Here is a 14474-nt window from a genome sequence, read left to right as displayed (position 1 = left end):
AAAGATAATACTAGGTAGCACGGAAGGTAACTGCAGTCAGTTTCAATAAGCCCAAATTTACGCACATGAAAGATCGATTGAATCTAGGAAAGCAATAAAGGAGTACAGACTTATTTTGTTTCAGATTGTGGCAGCAGAGCTCGCGCGGATGACTGGTGTCCTCCAGACTAGAATAATATTTCAGAAACAATGTATCTTTCGTTACTGAAAGCCAACAATGATTGGAGCTAACTGCTGGAGAGTCAACAGAAAGGTACTGAAACTGGCGCGATCTCAATCCAGCCCTGTCAGACAAAATTGAGCGGGAAAGTCATGTGGATGACGAGTGTTATCCGCGTGAGCGACGGAGGATTAATGTCAGACGACGGTATTTGTGTGCCCCGTCTGTCTGCGTCTAGTGTCATCCCTCGTCAAAGTGTGACACGTTTTTGGACATGTTTGATTAGATTAGATTAGGTTTTCGTTCCATACATCCGTGCTGAGGAGATCCTCGTGGATGTGGAACATGTCATTGTTTTTTAAAGCTGAAATAACACTACTAATAGTATGAATATACACAATACATCCTTATATTCATACTATTAGTATTGTTATTTCAGCTTTAAAAAAAGAAAAAAAATGATATATATATATACAAAATACATCGTTGTAGCCTCTCCCCGATGTTATACAATCTATATATTGAGCAAGCAGTAAAGGAAACAAAAGAAAAATTCGGAGTAGGTATTAAAATGTATGGTAGAAGAAATAAAAACTTTGACGTTCGCCGATGACATTGTAATTCTGTCAGAGACAGCAAAGGACTTGGAAGAGCAGTTGAACGGAATGGACAGTGTCTTGAAAGGAGGATATAAGATGAACATCAACAAAAGCAAAACGAGGATAATGGAATGTAGTCGAATTAAGTCTGGTGCTGCTGAGGGAATTAGATTACGAAATGAGACACTTAAAGTAGTAAAGGAGTTTTGCTGTTTGGGGAGCAAAATAACTAATGATGGTCGAAGTAGAGAGGATATATAATGTAGACTGGCAATGGCAAGGAAAGCGTTTCTGAAGAAGAGAAATTTGTTAACATCGAGTATAGATTTAAGTGTCAGGAAATCGTTTCTGAAAGTACTTGTATGGAGTGTAGCCATGTATGGAAGTGAAACATGGACGATAAATAGTTAGGACAAGAAGAGAATAGGAGCTTTCGAAATGTGGTGCTACAGAAGAATCCTGTACATTAGATGGGTAGATCACATAACTAATGAGGAGGTATTGAATAGAATTGGGGAGAAGAGACGTTTGTGGCACAACTTGACAAGAAGAAGGGATCGGTTGGTAGGACATGTTCTGAGGCATCAAGGGATCACAAATTTAGCATTAGAGGGCAGTGTGGAGGGTAAAAATCGTAGAGGGAGACCCAGAGATGAATACACTAAGCAGATTCAGAAGGATGTTGGTTGCAGTAAGTACTGGGAGATGAAGAAGCTTGCACAGGATAGGGTAGCATGGAGAGCTGCATCAAACCAGTCTGAGGACTGAAGACCACAACAACAACAACAATAGATCGTTTGTTTCTATTAAAAAAAATCGTCAATGGAGGAGGAGGAGTTGGCCAATATTAAGTCTTTCAGGCTCCTTTTAAAGTGATCTTCATTTGCAACAAATTTTTTTTATGTTTGCTGGCAAATTATTGAAGATGAGTGTTCCTCAGTAGTGGACCCATTTTTGAACTAAAGTAAGTGCTTTTAAGTCCTTGTGCAGATCATTTTTGTCCTGGTATTGTATGTATGAACTGAGCTGTTTGTTGGAATAAGAGATATATTGTTTAGGACAAACTTCATTATGAAGTAAATATACTGAAAGGCAGTAGTTAGTATACCCAGTTCTTTGAAGAGGTTTCTACAGGACGTCCATGAATTTACTCCACAAATAATACGTATTACACGCTCTTGGAGTCTGAAAACTTTTGTTTGACTTGAAGAGTTACCCCAAAATGTTATATCGTTTGCTAATCGTGTGTGACAGGATTTGGGTACCAGTCCGGTTTCCTTCTCGTCGGTTGTGGGAAACCGCCTAAGACGACATCCAGACAGGCCGGTATAACGGACCTTGACGTCAATCCGCCGCCACACCAACTCGAATCCGGCGAAGCGGCGTGCTAAGCGAGCGACCATGTGGGTGTGGGTCGCAAAGTGTCAGATGTTATGGCGGGAAATAGAAGGCGGAGAAACAAGGGCGACTCTCTCATAAAGCTGATGACCTAAAAGAGAGGAAAAAGGAGAGGGTAGGAGGAAGAGGATAATGGAGGTCTATTGTGGAGCACAGAGAACGCTCTCGGCGCCTCTAGCAGATTGAAAGTGAAGAGGAGGCGCCGGGCTCCGCGCTATCGGTTACTTATTGGCTGTTGTTGGGGCTCCATTAGGGGGCGCGTCCTCAGAGAGGAGCCGGGGAGACGGCACGGCCACCCACTCACTGAGTCCTCCATATTTGATGGGCTGCTCCTCGCTCTCTGGCCTGCAGGGGCTGTCCCAGGGCCCGCGTTCTCCAGGTTTTTTGCCAGTCTAGCAAGCGTGTAAATGCGGCTGGACACTGTGACACAGAACGATCCTACTGCAAACATCATGCCATCAGCTTCCTGGTCCTGTAAAGAAAACAATGGATCCAGTATATTTCGAATTCTCACTGGATAAAATATTAGCCATACCATGAAAATAGCACAGTGATCATTTTGGAGCTCTGTAAATTGCGTAAAACGGCAATAAATAATAGTATGTCCATCCATGGCTGACGTAACAGAGAGCTGTGTACAACGTGGTGACTATAGTCATAGGATAGCGACATGCATATACAGGATTGAAAGTGACCGGGGCAAATATCTCACGAAATAAACTTGACGAAAAAACTACAAAGAAGGAAACTCGTCTGGCTTGAAGGGGAAAACCAGAAGGCGCTTTGGTTGGCCGGCTAGATGGCGTTGCCATAGGTCAAACGGATATCAACTGCGGTTGTTTTAAATAGGAAACCCCATTTTTATTACATACAAGTGTAGTACGTAAAGAAATATGAATGTTTTAGTTGGACCACTTTTTTCGCTTTGTGATAGATGGCGCTGCAATAGTACGTGGTATCACGTATCATTCCGCCAGTGCGGACGGTATTTGCTTCGTGATACATTACCCGTGTTAAAATGGACCGTTTACCAATTGCTGAAAAGGTCGATATCGTGTTGATATATGGCTATTGTGATCAAAATGTCCAACGGTCGTGTGCTATGTATGCTGTTTGGTATCCTGAACGACATCATCCAAGTGTCCGGACCGTTCGCCGGATAGTTACGTTATTTAAGGAAACAGCAAGTGTTCAGCCACATGTGAAACGTCAACCACGACCTGCAACACATGCTGCTGCCAAAGTAGGTGTTTTAGCTGCTGTCGCAGCTAATCCGCACATTAGTAGCCGACAAATTGCGCGATAATCGGGAATCTCAAAAACGTCGGTGTTGAGAATGCTACATCAACATCTATTGCACCCGTACCATATTGCTATGCACCAGGAATTGCATGGTGACGACTTTGAACGTCGTGTACAGTTCTGCCACTGGGCACAAGAGAAATTACGTGACGATGACAGATTTTTTGCACGCGTTCTATTTAGCGACGAAGCGACATTCATCAACAGTGGTAGCGTAAACCGGCATAATATGCACTACTGGGCAATGGAAAATCCACCATGGCTGCAACAAATGGAACATCAGCGGCCTTGTTGGGTTAATGTATGTGGCGGCATTATGGGAGGAAGAATAATTGTCCCCCATTTTATGGATGGCAATCTAAATGGTGCAATGTATGCAGATTTCCTACGTAATGTACTACTGATGTTACTACAAGATGTTTTAGTGCAAGGCAGAATGGCGATGTACTTCCAACATGATGGATGTCGGCACATAGCTCGCGTGCTGTTGAAACGGTATTGAATAGCATATTTCATGACAGGTGGATTGGTCGTCGAAGCACCATACCATTGCCCCAACGTTCACTGGATATGACGTCCCCGGATTTCTTTCTGTGGGGAAAGTTGAAGGATATTTGCTATCGTGATCTACCGACAACGCGTGACAACATGCGTGAGCGCATTGTCAATGCATGTGCGAACATTACGGAAGGCGAACGACTCGCTGTTGATAGGAATGTCGTTACACGTAGTGCCAAATGCATTGAGGTTGACGGACACCATTTTGAGCATTTATTGCATTAATGTGGTATTTACAGGTAATCACGCTGTAACAGCATGCGTTCTCAGAAATGATAAGTTCACAAAGGTAGATGTATCACATTGGAACAACCGAAATAAAATGTTCAAACGTACCTACGTTCTGTACTTTAATTTAAAAAACCTACCTGTTTCCAACTGTTTGTCTAAAATTGTGACCCATATGTTTGTGACTATTACAGCGCCATCTATCATAAAGTGAAAAAAGTGGTCCAACTAAAACATTCACATTTCTTTACGTACTAAACGAATATGTAATAAAAAATGGGGGATCCTATTTTAAAAAATGCTGTTGATATCCGTTTGACCTATGGCAGCGCCATCTAGCGGGCCAACCATAGCGCCATCTGGTTTTCCCCTTCAAGCTAGACAAGTTTTGTTCTTTGTGGTTCTTTCGTTGGACGCTTATTTCGTGAAATATTTGGCCTGGTCACGATCAATGGATCACCTTGTATATATATACAGGGTGAGTCACCTAACGTTTCCGCTGGATGTATTTCGTAAACCACATCAAATACTGACGAATCGATTCCACAGACCGAACGTGAGGAGAGGGGCTAGTGTAATTGGTTAATACAAACCATAAAAAAATGCACGGAAGTATGTTTTTTATCACAAACCTACGTTATTTTTAAATGGGACGCCGTTAGTTTTGTTAGCACATCTGAACATATAAACAAATACGTAATCAGTGCCGTTTGTTGCATTGTAAAATGTTAATTACATCCGGAGATATTGTAACCTAAAGTTGACGCTTGAGGACCACTCCTCCGCTGTTCGATCGTGTGTATCGGATAGCACCGAATTACGTAGGGATCTAAAGGGAACGGTGATGGACCTTAGGTATAGAAGAGACTGGAACAGCACATTACGTCCACATGCTAACAGCTTTTTATTGGTCTTTTTCACTGACGCACATGTACATTACCATGTGGGGTGAGGTACACGTACACACGTGGTTTCCGTTTACAATTACGGAGTGGAATAGAGTGTGTCCTGACATGTCAGGCCAATAGATGTTCAATGTGGTGGCCATCATTTGCTGCACACAATTGCAATCTCTGGCGTAATGAATGTCGTACACGCCGTAGTACATCTGGTGTAATGTCGCCGCAGGCTGCCACAATACGTTGTTTCATATCCTCTGGGGGTGTAGGCACATCACGGTACACATTCTCTTTTAACGTACCCCACAGAAAGAAGTCCAGAGGTGTAAGATCAGGAGAACGGGCTGGCCAATTTATGCGTCCTCCACGTCCTATGAAACGCCCGTCGAACGGGTACCTCACCCCTCGTGGTAATGTACATGTGCGTCAGTTAAAAAGGCCAATAAAAAGGTGTTAGCATGTGGACGTAATGTGCTGTTCCAGTCTCTTCTGTACCTAAGGCCCATCACCGTTCCCTTTGGATCCCTACGTAATTCGGTGCTCTCCGATACACACAATCGAACAGCGGTGGAGTGGTCCTCAAGCGTCAACTTTAGGTTACAATATCTCCGGATGTAATTAACATTTTACAGTGCAACAAACGGCACTGATTACGTATTTGTTTATATGTTCAGATCTGCTAACAAAACTAACGGGGTTCCATTTAAAAAAACGTAGGTTTGTGTTAAAAATCATACTTCCGTGCATTTTTTTATGGTTTGTATTAACCAATTACACTAGCCCCTCTCCCCACGTTCAGTCTGTGGAATCGATTCGTCAGTATTTGATGTGGTTTACGAAATATATCCAGCGGTAATGTTAGGTGACTCACCCTGTATATTAATGGACCACCCTATACAGTTGCGATAGTGTAGTGTATACAAGGTGTAAATGGGCAGTGCAGTGGCGGAGCTGTCATTTGTACCCAGATGATTTATGTGAAAAGTTTTTCGAACTCATTATATGACCTCAGACTTTGACCGCAGAATGGTAGATGGAGCTAGAGGCACCGGACATTCTGTTTCGGAAATCGTTAGAGAATTCAATATTTCGAGTTCCACAGTGTCAATAGCGTGCCGAGAATTCCCAATTTCAGGCATTAGCTCCTACCACGAACAACACATTGGCTGACGGCCTTCACTTAACGTCCAAGAGCAGCGGCGTTTGTGAAGAGTTGTCACTGCCAACAGACAAGAAACACTATATGAAATAAACGCAGAAATCAATGTTAGACGTTCCACGAACGCATCTGTTTGGACAGTATGGTGATATTTGGGGTTGTGGCAGCACACGCGAGCACGACATCCCCGGAAACTGTGAAACTTCCCCTTAGAAAAATTATATAATACTGCGCTTAAACTGACACACAATATTTTTTAGCGCAACGCAATCTGACTTTGAAAAATCTCTACAAATGAATGGCCCAGACTAACATTAACCTATACCTTTCACAAATCACTTACCTCACCAAAAATCTTCGTTACTCGAACTACTGCAATACAGCGAGCGCCACTACTGCCAGCTAAATAAAAGATTCAATCTACTGAAGGCACTAACTACTGATAGGCATAGTTAGCAAATGAAAGATTTTGATAGAGAACAAACAATGTATTTACCTTAATAGTCATAATACACTCCTGGAAATTGAAATAAGAACACCGTGAATTCATTGTCCCAGGAAGGGGAAACTTTATTGACACATTCCTGGGGTCAGATACATCACATGATCACACTGACAGAACCACAGGCACATACACACAAGCAACAGAGCATGCACAATGTCGGCACTAGTACAGTGTATATCCACCTTTCGCAGCAATGCAGGCTGCTATTCTCCCATGGAGACGATCGTAGAGATGCTGGATGTAGTCCTGTGGAACGGCTTGCCATGCCATTTCCACCTGGCGCCTCAGTTGGACCAGCGTTCGTGCTGGACGTGCAGACCGCGTGAGACGACGCTTCATCCAGTCCCAAACATGCTCAATGGGGGACAGATCCGGAGATCTTGCTGCCCAGGGTAGTTGACTTACACCTTCTAGGGCACGTTGGGTGGCACGGAATACATGCGGACGTGCATTGTCCTGTTGGAATAGCAAGTTCCCTTGCCGGTCTAGGAATGGTAGAACGATGGGTTCGATGACGGTTTGGATGTACCGTGCACTATTCAGTGTCCCCTCGACGATCACCAGTGGTGTACGGCCAGTGTAGGAGATCGCTCCCCACACCATGATGCCGGGTGTTAGCCCTGTGTGCCTCGGTCGTATGCAGTCCTGATTATGGCGCTCACCTGCATGGCGCCAAACACGCATACGACCATCATTGGCACCAAGGCAGAAGCGACTCTCATCGCTGAAGACGACACGTCTCCATTCGTCCCTCCATTCACGCCTGTCGCGACACCACTGGAGGCGGGCTGCACGATGTTGGGGCGTGAGCGGAAGACGGCCTAACGGTGTGCGGGACCGTAGCCCAGCTTCATGGAGACGGTTGCGAATGGTCCTCGCCGATACCCCAGGAGCAATAGTGTCCCTAAGTTGCTGGGAAGTGGCGGTGCGGTCCCCTACGGCACTGCGTAGGATCCTACGGTCTTGGCGTGCATCCGTGCGTCGCTGCGGTCCGATCCCAGGTCGACGGGCACGTGCAATCGCCGACCACTGGCGACAACATCGATGTACTGTGGAGACCTCACGCCCCACGTGTTGAGCAATTCGGCGGTACGTCCACCCGGCCTCCCGCATGCCCACTATACGCCCTCGCTCAAAGTCCGTCAACTGCACATACGGTTCACGTCCACGCTGTCGCGGCATGCTACCAGTGTTAAAGACTGCGATGGAGCTCCGTATGCCACGGCAAACTGGCTGACACTGACGGCGGCGGTGCACAAATGCTGCGCGGCTAGCGCCATTCGACGGCCAACACCGCGGTTCCTGGTGTGTCCGCTGTGCCGTGCGTGTGATCATTGCTTGTACAGCCCTCTCGCAGTGTCCGGAGCAAGTATGGTGGGTCTGACACACCGGTGTCAATGTGTTCTTTTTTCAATTTCCAGGAGTGTATATATATCAGTTCGTGGCATCCAGTCTTACAAATTTCAAAACTCCGCCATCTCTCTCCCCACGTCCACCACTGCTGGCGGCTCACCTCCAACTGCGCAACGCTACGCGCTGTTCACATCCAGCTGCCCAACACTACAATGGCAGACAACAATGCAAACTAGCCACAGACTGCACACAGCACAGCCAGTGATTTTCATACACAGCGCTACGTAACGTTGCCAATAAGAAAACATAAACAGCCTACTTACAACACCTTTCCCTGGCTCGTGACCACATCGGTTAGAACCTAGACAACTAGAAAACCATGGCCTGATCAGATGAATCCCGATTTCAGTTTTATAAAAGCTAACGATACAGTTCGAGTGTGGAACCCACCCCACGAAGCCGCGGAACAAAGTTGTCAACAAGATACTAGGCAAGTCGGTGGTGAGTCCCTGATCACGTGGGCTGCGTTTACATGGAATGGACTGTGTCCCATGGCCCAACTGAACCGATAATTGACTTGAAATGGTTATTTTTGGCTACTTGGAGACCATTTACAGCGATTCATGGACTTGTTATTCTCAAACAACGATAGAATTTTCTGCGGACCACAGTCGTTCGCAATTGGTTCGAAGAACATTCTGGACAATTTGAGCGAATGATTTGTCCACCCAGATCGCTCGACATGAATTCTATCCAACATTTATTGGACATAATCGAGAGCTCAGTTAATGCACAACATCCCACACCGGCAACATTTTCGCAATTGTGGATGGCTATAGAGACAGCACATCTCAAAATTTCTGCAGAGGGCTTCCAACGAGTTGTTGAGATCATGCCAATTCGAGTTACTACACTAAACCGGGGAAAAGGAAATCACACAGGATATTTGGAGCTAGCCCATGACTTTTGTCAGTGTATTGCAGTGTTCTCAGTGGCCAAGTGTTGGCTATTCTTCTGATGAGTATGCTGCGGACGCTCCAGTATTTACAGGCCTACAAACCCTCTGTCGCTGCAACAGGACAAGTTGCCGCAGCTTGTAGGAATGCCAGCTCGTGCCGACGCTACAACCCAAACTACCAACACTGTCGCTCCGACCTGTCTAACAATGAGACAGCCGATGTTTGCCGCAAGGAATTCGCAACTGAGTTTGTGTTAATGCTAACAGTGCGCTTTACTCTTGCTTTGCCTCTCACCCTTCCAATAGTGTATTTCTCGTGACGTGACCATAGTACATTCCTGGTTTGCCCAACACTCAGGCACTCTATCAGGCTTAGAATTACCCACTTAATATCGTGGTCACAATCCCACAGACACTGTGTGTCTTTTCGTAACAATAGCGATCAGCAGCCCCGAAATTTGGCAAGCCTACGAAATCTAATCATTAATGACTGGTATCAACTCGTCTTCCACATCTACATCTGCAGCCACATGCATACGCTGCGAATCACTTTTAAGTGCCAGGCAGAGTCTTAATCGAACCTCCTTCACTACGGTTCTCTATTATTCCACTCTCGAACAGCGCGTAAATAACGAAGATCTATATTTTTCCGTGCGAGCCCTGATTTCCATTATTTCATTATGATAATTTTTTCTCCTAATATACGCTGGCATCAGCAAAATAGTTTTGCTTTCGGAGGAGAAAATTGGCGATAGAAATTTCGTGAGAACATCCAGCCGCAACGAGAAACGCATTTATTTTAATGATGTCCATTCCTGATCCGTATCATGTATGTGACGCCCTCTCCCTACTTTCTCGGTAATACAAGACATTCTGCTCTTCTTTGGACTGGACTGGTGAGGGTCCCACAGGAGCAGCAGTAGTACAAAAAGGACGCACCAGGGTAATGTAGCAGTCTGTTTAGTAGATGTGTTGCATCTTCTTAGTATTCTGCCAATAAAACGCATTCTTTGGTTCGACCTCCACACAAAGTTTTCTGCGTGTTCTTCCAATTTAAGTTGTTCGAAAATTTAATTCCTAGGTATTTACCTGATTTTACGGCCTTTATATTTGATTGATTTATAGTCTAACTTGACTAGAAGAAGGGATCGGTTGGTAGGACATGTTCTGAGGCATCAAGGGATAACCAGTTTAGTATTGGAGGGCAGCGTGGAGGGTAAAAACCGTAGAGGGAGACCAAGAGATGAATACACTAATCAGATTCAGAAGGATGTAGGTTGCAGTAGGTACTGGGAGATGAAGAAGCTTGCACTGAAAAGCTGCATCAAACCAGTCTCAGGACTGAAGACCACCACAACAACAACAACATAGTCTAATCGCACTTCAGCGGATTCCTTTCAGAAATCATGTGGATGACCTAAGACTTTTCATTGGTTAGGGTCAATTGCCAATTTCCGCGCAACATGGATATCCTTTCTAAATCGTTTTGCAATTTGTTTTGATATTCCAATGACTTCACCTGACGGCGTTCAGATTTTCCCAAAGAACGCCTCACCAAAATGAGGCAATTTGAGCCGTCTTTATCAAATTATTTTTGGGTGGTTTCGCTGCACCTTCTAACTTCTTGGATAATTCGATTGTTCTCTCAAAATTTTCCCGTCAGAGGGTTTCTTGTGCAGCGAGCGAGTGGCAGGTTGGGCTCGTGCGTGTAGCCGTGGGGTTTTCTTTAAGAGTACCGTCGTGGGTTCAGTAGTGGACCTTCATGAGGTTTCACGAATGAGGCGGACTGTGACCACAGGTGCGGGGGCGATCGGCTGTAATGTGTCCAAGTTGGCTTTTAGGTGTGTAGTAGCGTGGTCCGGTTTGCCCTTGCCAGAGGCACGGGTGTCTCGAAGGGCTCTATTGAACGTCCTAAAGAGCAGATCTGGCGGTTGTATGCTGTTTTGCAATTCTGCGGAGCGGGCTCTTGTGGACTCTACAATGAATTCGTGACATTATGGTAGATTGTTTTGGAAGTCTTGTTAGTTTTCTTACTGTTGTACCCTGTCACCGCGGTGCTAATTCCAGCTAGTCTAGAGCTAGGCTAATGGCCGGTGGTTTCCTTCTACCAAGAAAGCGGTGATAATTGTTGCACTACTTATGCTGTTCCAGCGCCTAGGTTATATCTGCAGGCCGAGCTGTATTTATTCTCATATCAACGTTTGAACAGTACTGTGACCTCAAGTTGGTCGTGTTTTGTTAATATTTTGATCAATAGCTACTGCACGTAACAAGTGAGTAAATGCAATCCCTTACGTTTTAGTTACGTTGGTTGCTTGTGGTAACAAATCTAAATTTTAGGTATTTCTAAAAATAGTTTATATGGCTCTAAGCACTATGGGACTTAACGTCTGAGGTCATCAGTCCCCTAGAACTTAGAACTACTTAAACCTAACTAACCTAAGGACATCACACACATCGATGCCCGAGGCAGGATTCGAGCCTGCGACCGTAGCGGTCGCGCGGTTCCAGACTGTGGCACCTTGAACCACTCGGCCACTCCGGCCGGCAGGTATTTCTACCCAAATGTTCTTCTTCTTCGTTAACACACTTTAAAGGCCACGTAGATGACTGATGTTTTGTTAAAATCCCATGAAGCAACCATTTGACTGTGCAGCTTGTACATGTGTGTTATTATTTGGAACGATGCTCTTAAGTAATCTGAGTATTAATTTCTACTGTTGTAAGCTAGTCAATATTTTAATTTGTCATGATGTAAGCTGGTCAATAGTAATTATTATTTGGTGTTAGATGGAGAAAATCACTGTTTAGTTCTAATCTGTCACTACTGTTTTCTTGGAACTACCGCTGTCAGCTCCTATACAAGCTACTGTTTGAAAAGGTTGTGTGCCTGAGATTTACGTTATTTGGTATCTGTGCAGTTAATCTTTAAATTTTTAACTGTTCCTAGCTGAAGTTACATAGTTATTGCTGCTAGTTTTAAAATCGATTCACTGCAGTGAACTATAATTCATTTTACAAGTTGTACTTATTTACGTGGTAGTTGCAAGTTATTTCTTCTGGAATCCAATTACTTCTAAATTCTCGAAAGTGCAGCTAAGTTTTCTAGTTTAGGCTTTAACTTAAATAATTGTTTCCTAAGCTCTATGAAACCTGCTCATGAACTATAGTTAGTCTGTAAAATTTTTAATTTCTGTTTGGTTTCGTGACGATCACCGTTACACTGTTAAACTGTTATTTCTTGTAGGGTTGTGTCATCATAAATTGTAATATGAAATACATAGGAATGTCATTCATCCTGTGAAAAGTAAGACAAGAGTTTTTGGTTTTAATATTCAAGTTCGAATTTCTATGTAATAAATTATGTTAATCAAAATGTGTAATGTAATGTCGGTCCAGTATCTTCTCACTTCTTCCTCTCTCCTCGTACTACACCGTTATTGGAAGCAGAGATAGTGACGTACTGTATTAACGTGATGATTCTTGGAGGACTGGTGTGCTTATTCTGGAAAGTTAACTAAATGGATAGTGTATAGAATTATATCTTAATTTTTCTTTTTCGAATACTAAGCGTGCCTGTTACTGACAGGGCAACAAGGGAAAAAACATTAGTGCCAGACGGTTGTTAGTAAAACTGTGAACCAGGTGAGTAGTCGAACCAGGAACTCTGCCTTCCGCGGCCAACCCTCTTACAAAACTGATTTTCTCATGTGATCTGCTGTGTCAATATAGCACATAATGTTGAAAAGGTGCAGTTGACTGACACGTCTTTAGTTTCAAGCTGCTCTATCCTGTGCAAGCTTTTCATCTGCGAGTAACTACTGCAACCTAATATATAAAGTAAACAACAGAAAAAACTCTGACGTCAACATAGTCACACTCCCATATCGCATAAAAATATTTCAGGAACAATAAAGGAGAAATGCACTAAATATGTCAAAAAATTGTTAATAATGTTAAGGGAATAAAACAAAATTTTTTTGTCTCAAGAAGGCGGTCATCTATAATTCATTATTATTTTCTGAAAGCACGGAACGAGACCTGAAATTCTATTGTGGTAGTTACATTTAATTTATTTTAGTCCCAAATCATTTATTTGCGCAAGAGATTTGGGTACTGTTTTACTCTGAAAAATTTTGCGAAGATAAATGAAAACCCTAATTAGCACGATCATCCCCGTTGCGAGTAACACTAAGTGAACAGTTGGAATGCCAGAGGGGCATTCTTCTGACTTAGTGAAAAATTTATGGGATTGCTCTGCACCCACTGGGGAAAGAAAGGGTATTGAATTTCTTGAATAACATCTCCATGGGTCCCTCTACATATCACAGAATAAATAGCGTAAGGAAAAGACAGCTGTGTTCTGGAATCTGAAGACTACAAATTTTTGTGATAATAAATTAATTAATATGAAAGAGAAAATTGTAATTTTTAATCTTACATGCGAGATGTTGATCCTGTTCAGTTCAGTTGGCAATGTATGATCACACTGTATACTTTTTTTATTTTGGAGTGGTGTGAAATGCTACTCAGAAATAAACACAATTTATTGTAATTGCGAAACATTTGGAGTAATCAGAATGCTAATTCCGAAAGTGGTTAGCAGCGATATGAAAAAATGGTGACCTGAAGACAATGTTTTTGCCATTTTTTTCTTGGAACAGTTTGGATGCGTCGCAGTAAAATGTGATTTCATTTGAATTAAATTGTCAATCTGTCATAGCTACGAAGTTTAACAAATACGTATTTCCTTTCTGTTATTTACCTCTAATATTGGGCGCTTAAAGCAGTTCTTCGTATAATTGTGTGGCTTTAATTGATGGTGTTTTGTTTCTGGCGCATAGGAATAAAGCTACATGATCATTTATTAATCAGGACCAAACCTAGATACTTTATTAAAAATGTTAAAAATGAAAATTGAAGAAAAGCTATCTGGAAGATGCCGTCAAATAGTACCATACGACGCAATAGCTGGAGTAATATTAATAAACTAGTTAAAGCTTTTATATGGCCCTAACTATGGCAGATACCAAAAGGTAAATAAAATTCCTACCAACACGATGGCAGTCCTGCGACAAACCTGTAGAGCATTAATAGTGAACAAGTTTCACGTGACTACGATTTTTCACTCAAATAGATAATTTTCTCGTCAATAAATAAATAAATCCATAAGTTAGTTACACTTAATAAATAATATGAATTTAATTTGTATTTTTGCAGTGGTTTGTGCTGCTCAGCAACAAAAGCAACAGTGTACGATACGATCTGCACTGAGAATGAATGGCTTAACTAAAGTACTGGTCCTTGCTCCGATAAATATAACTTTGAACATTTAATTTTGGCAGGTTTGGTACA

This window comes from Schistocerca cancellata, chromosome 5 (assembly GCF_023864275.1).
Source record: "Schistocerca cancellata isolate TAMUIC-IGC-003103 chromosome 5, iqSchCanc2.1, whole genome shotgun sequence".
Classification (NCBI taxonomy): domain Eukaryota; kingdom Metazoa; phylum Arthropoda; class Insecta; order Orthoptera; family Acrididae; genus Schistocerca; species Schistocerca cancellata.
This window is presented reverse-complemented; position numbering follows the sequence as displayed.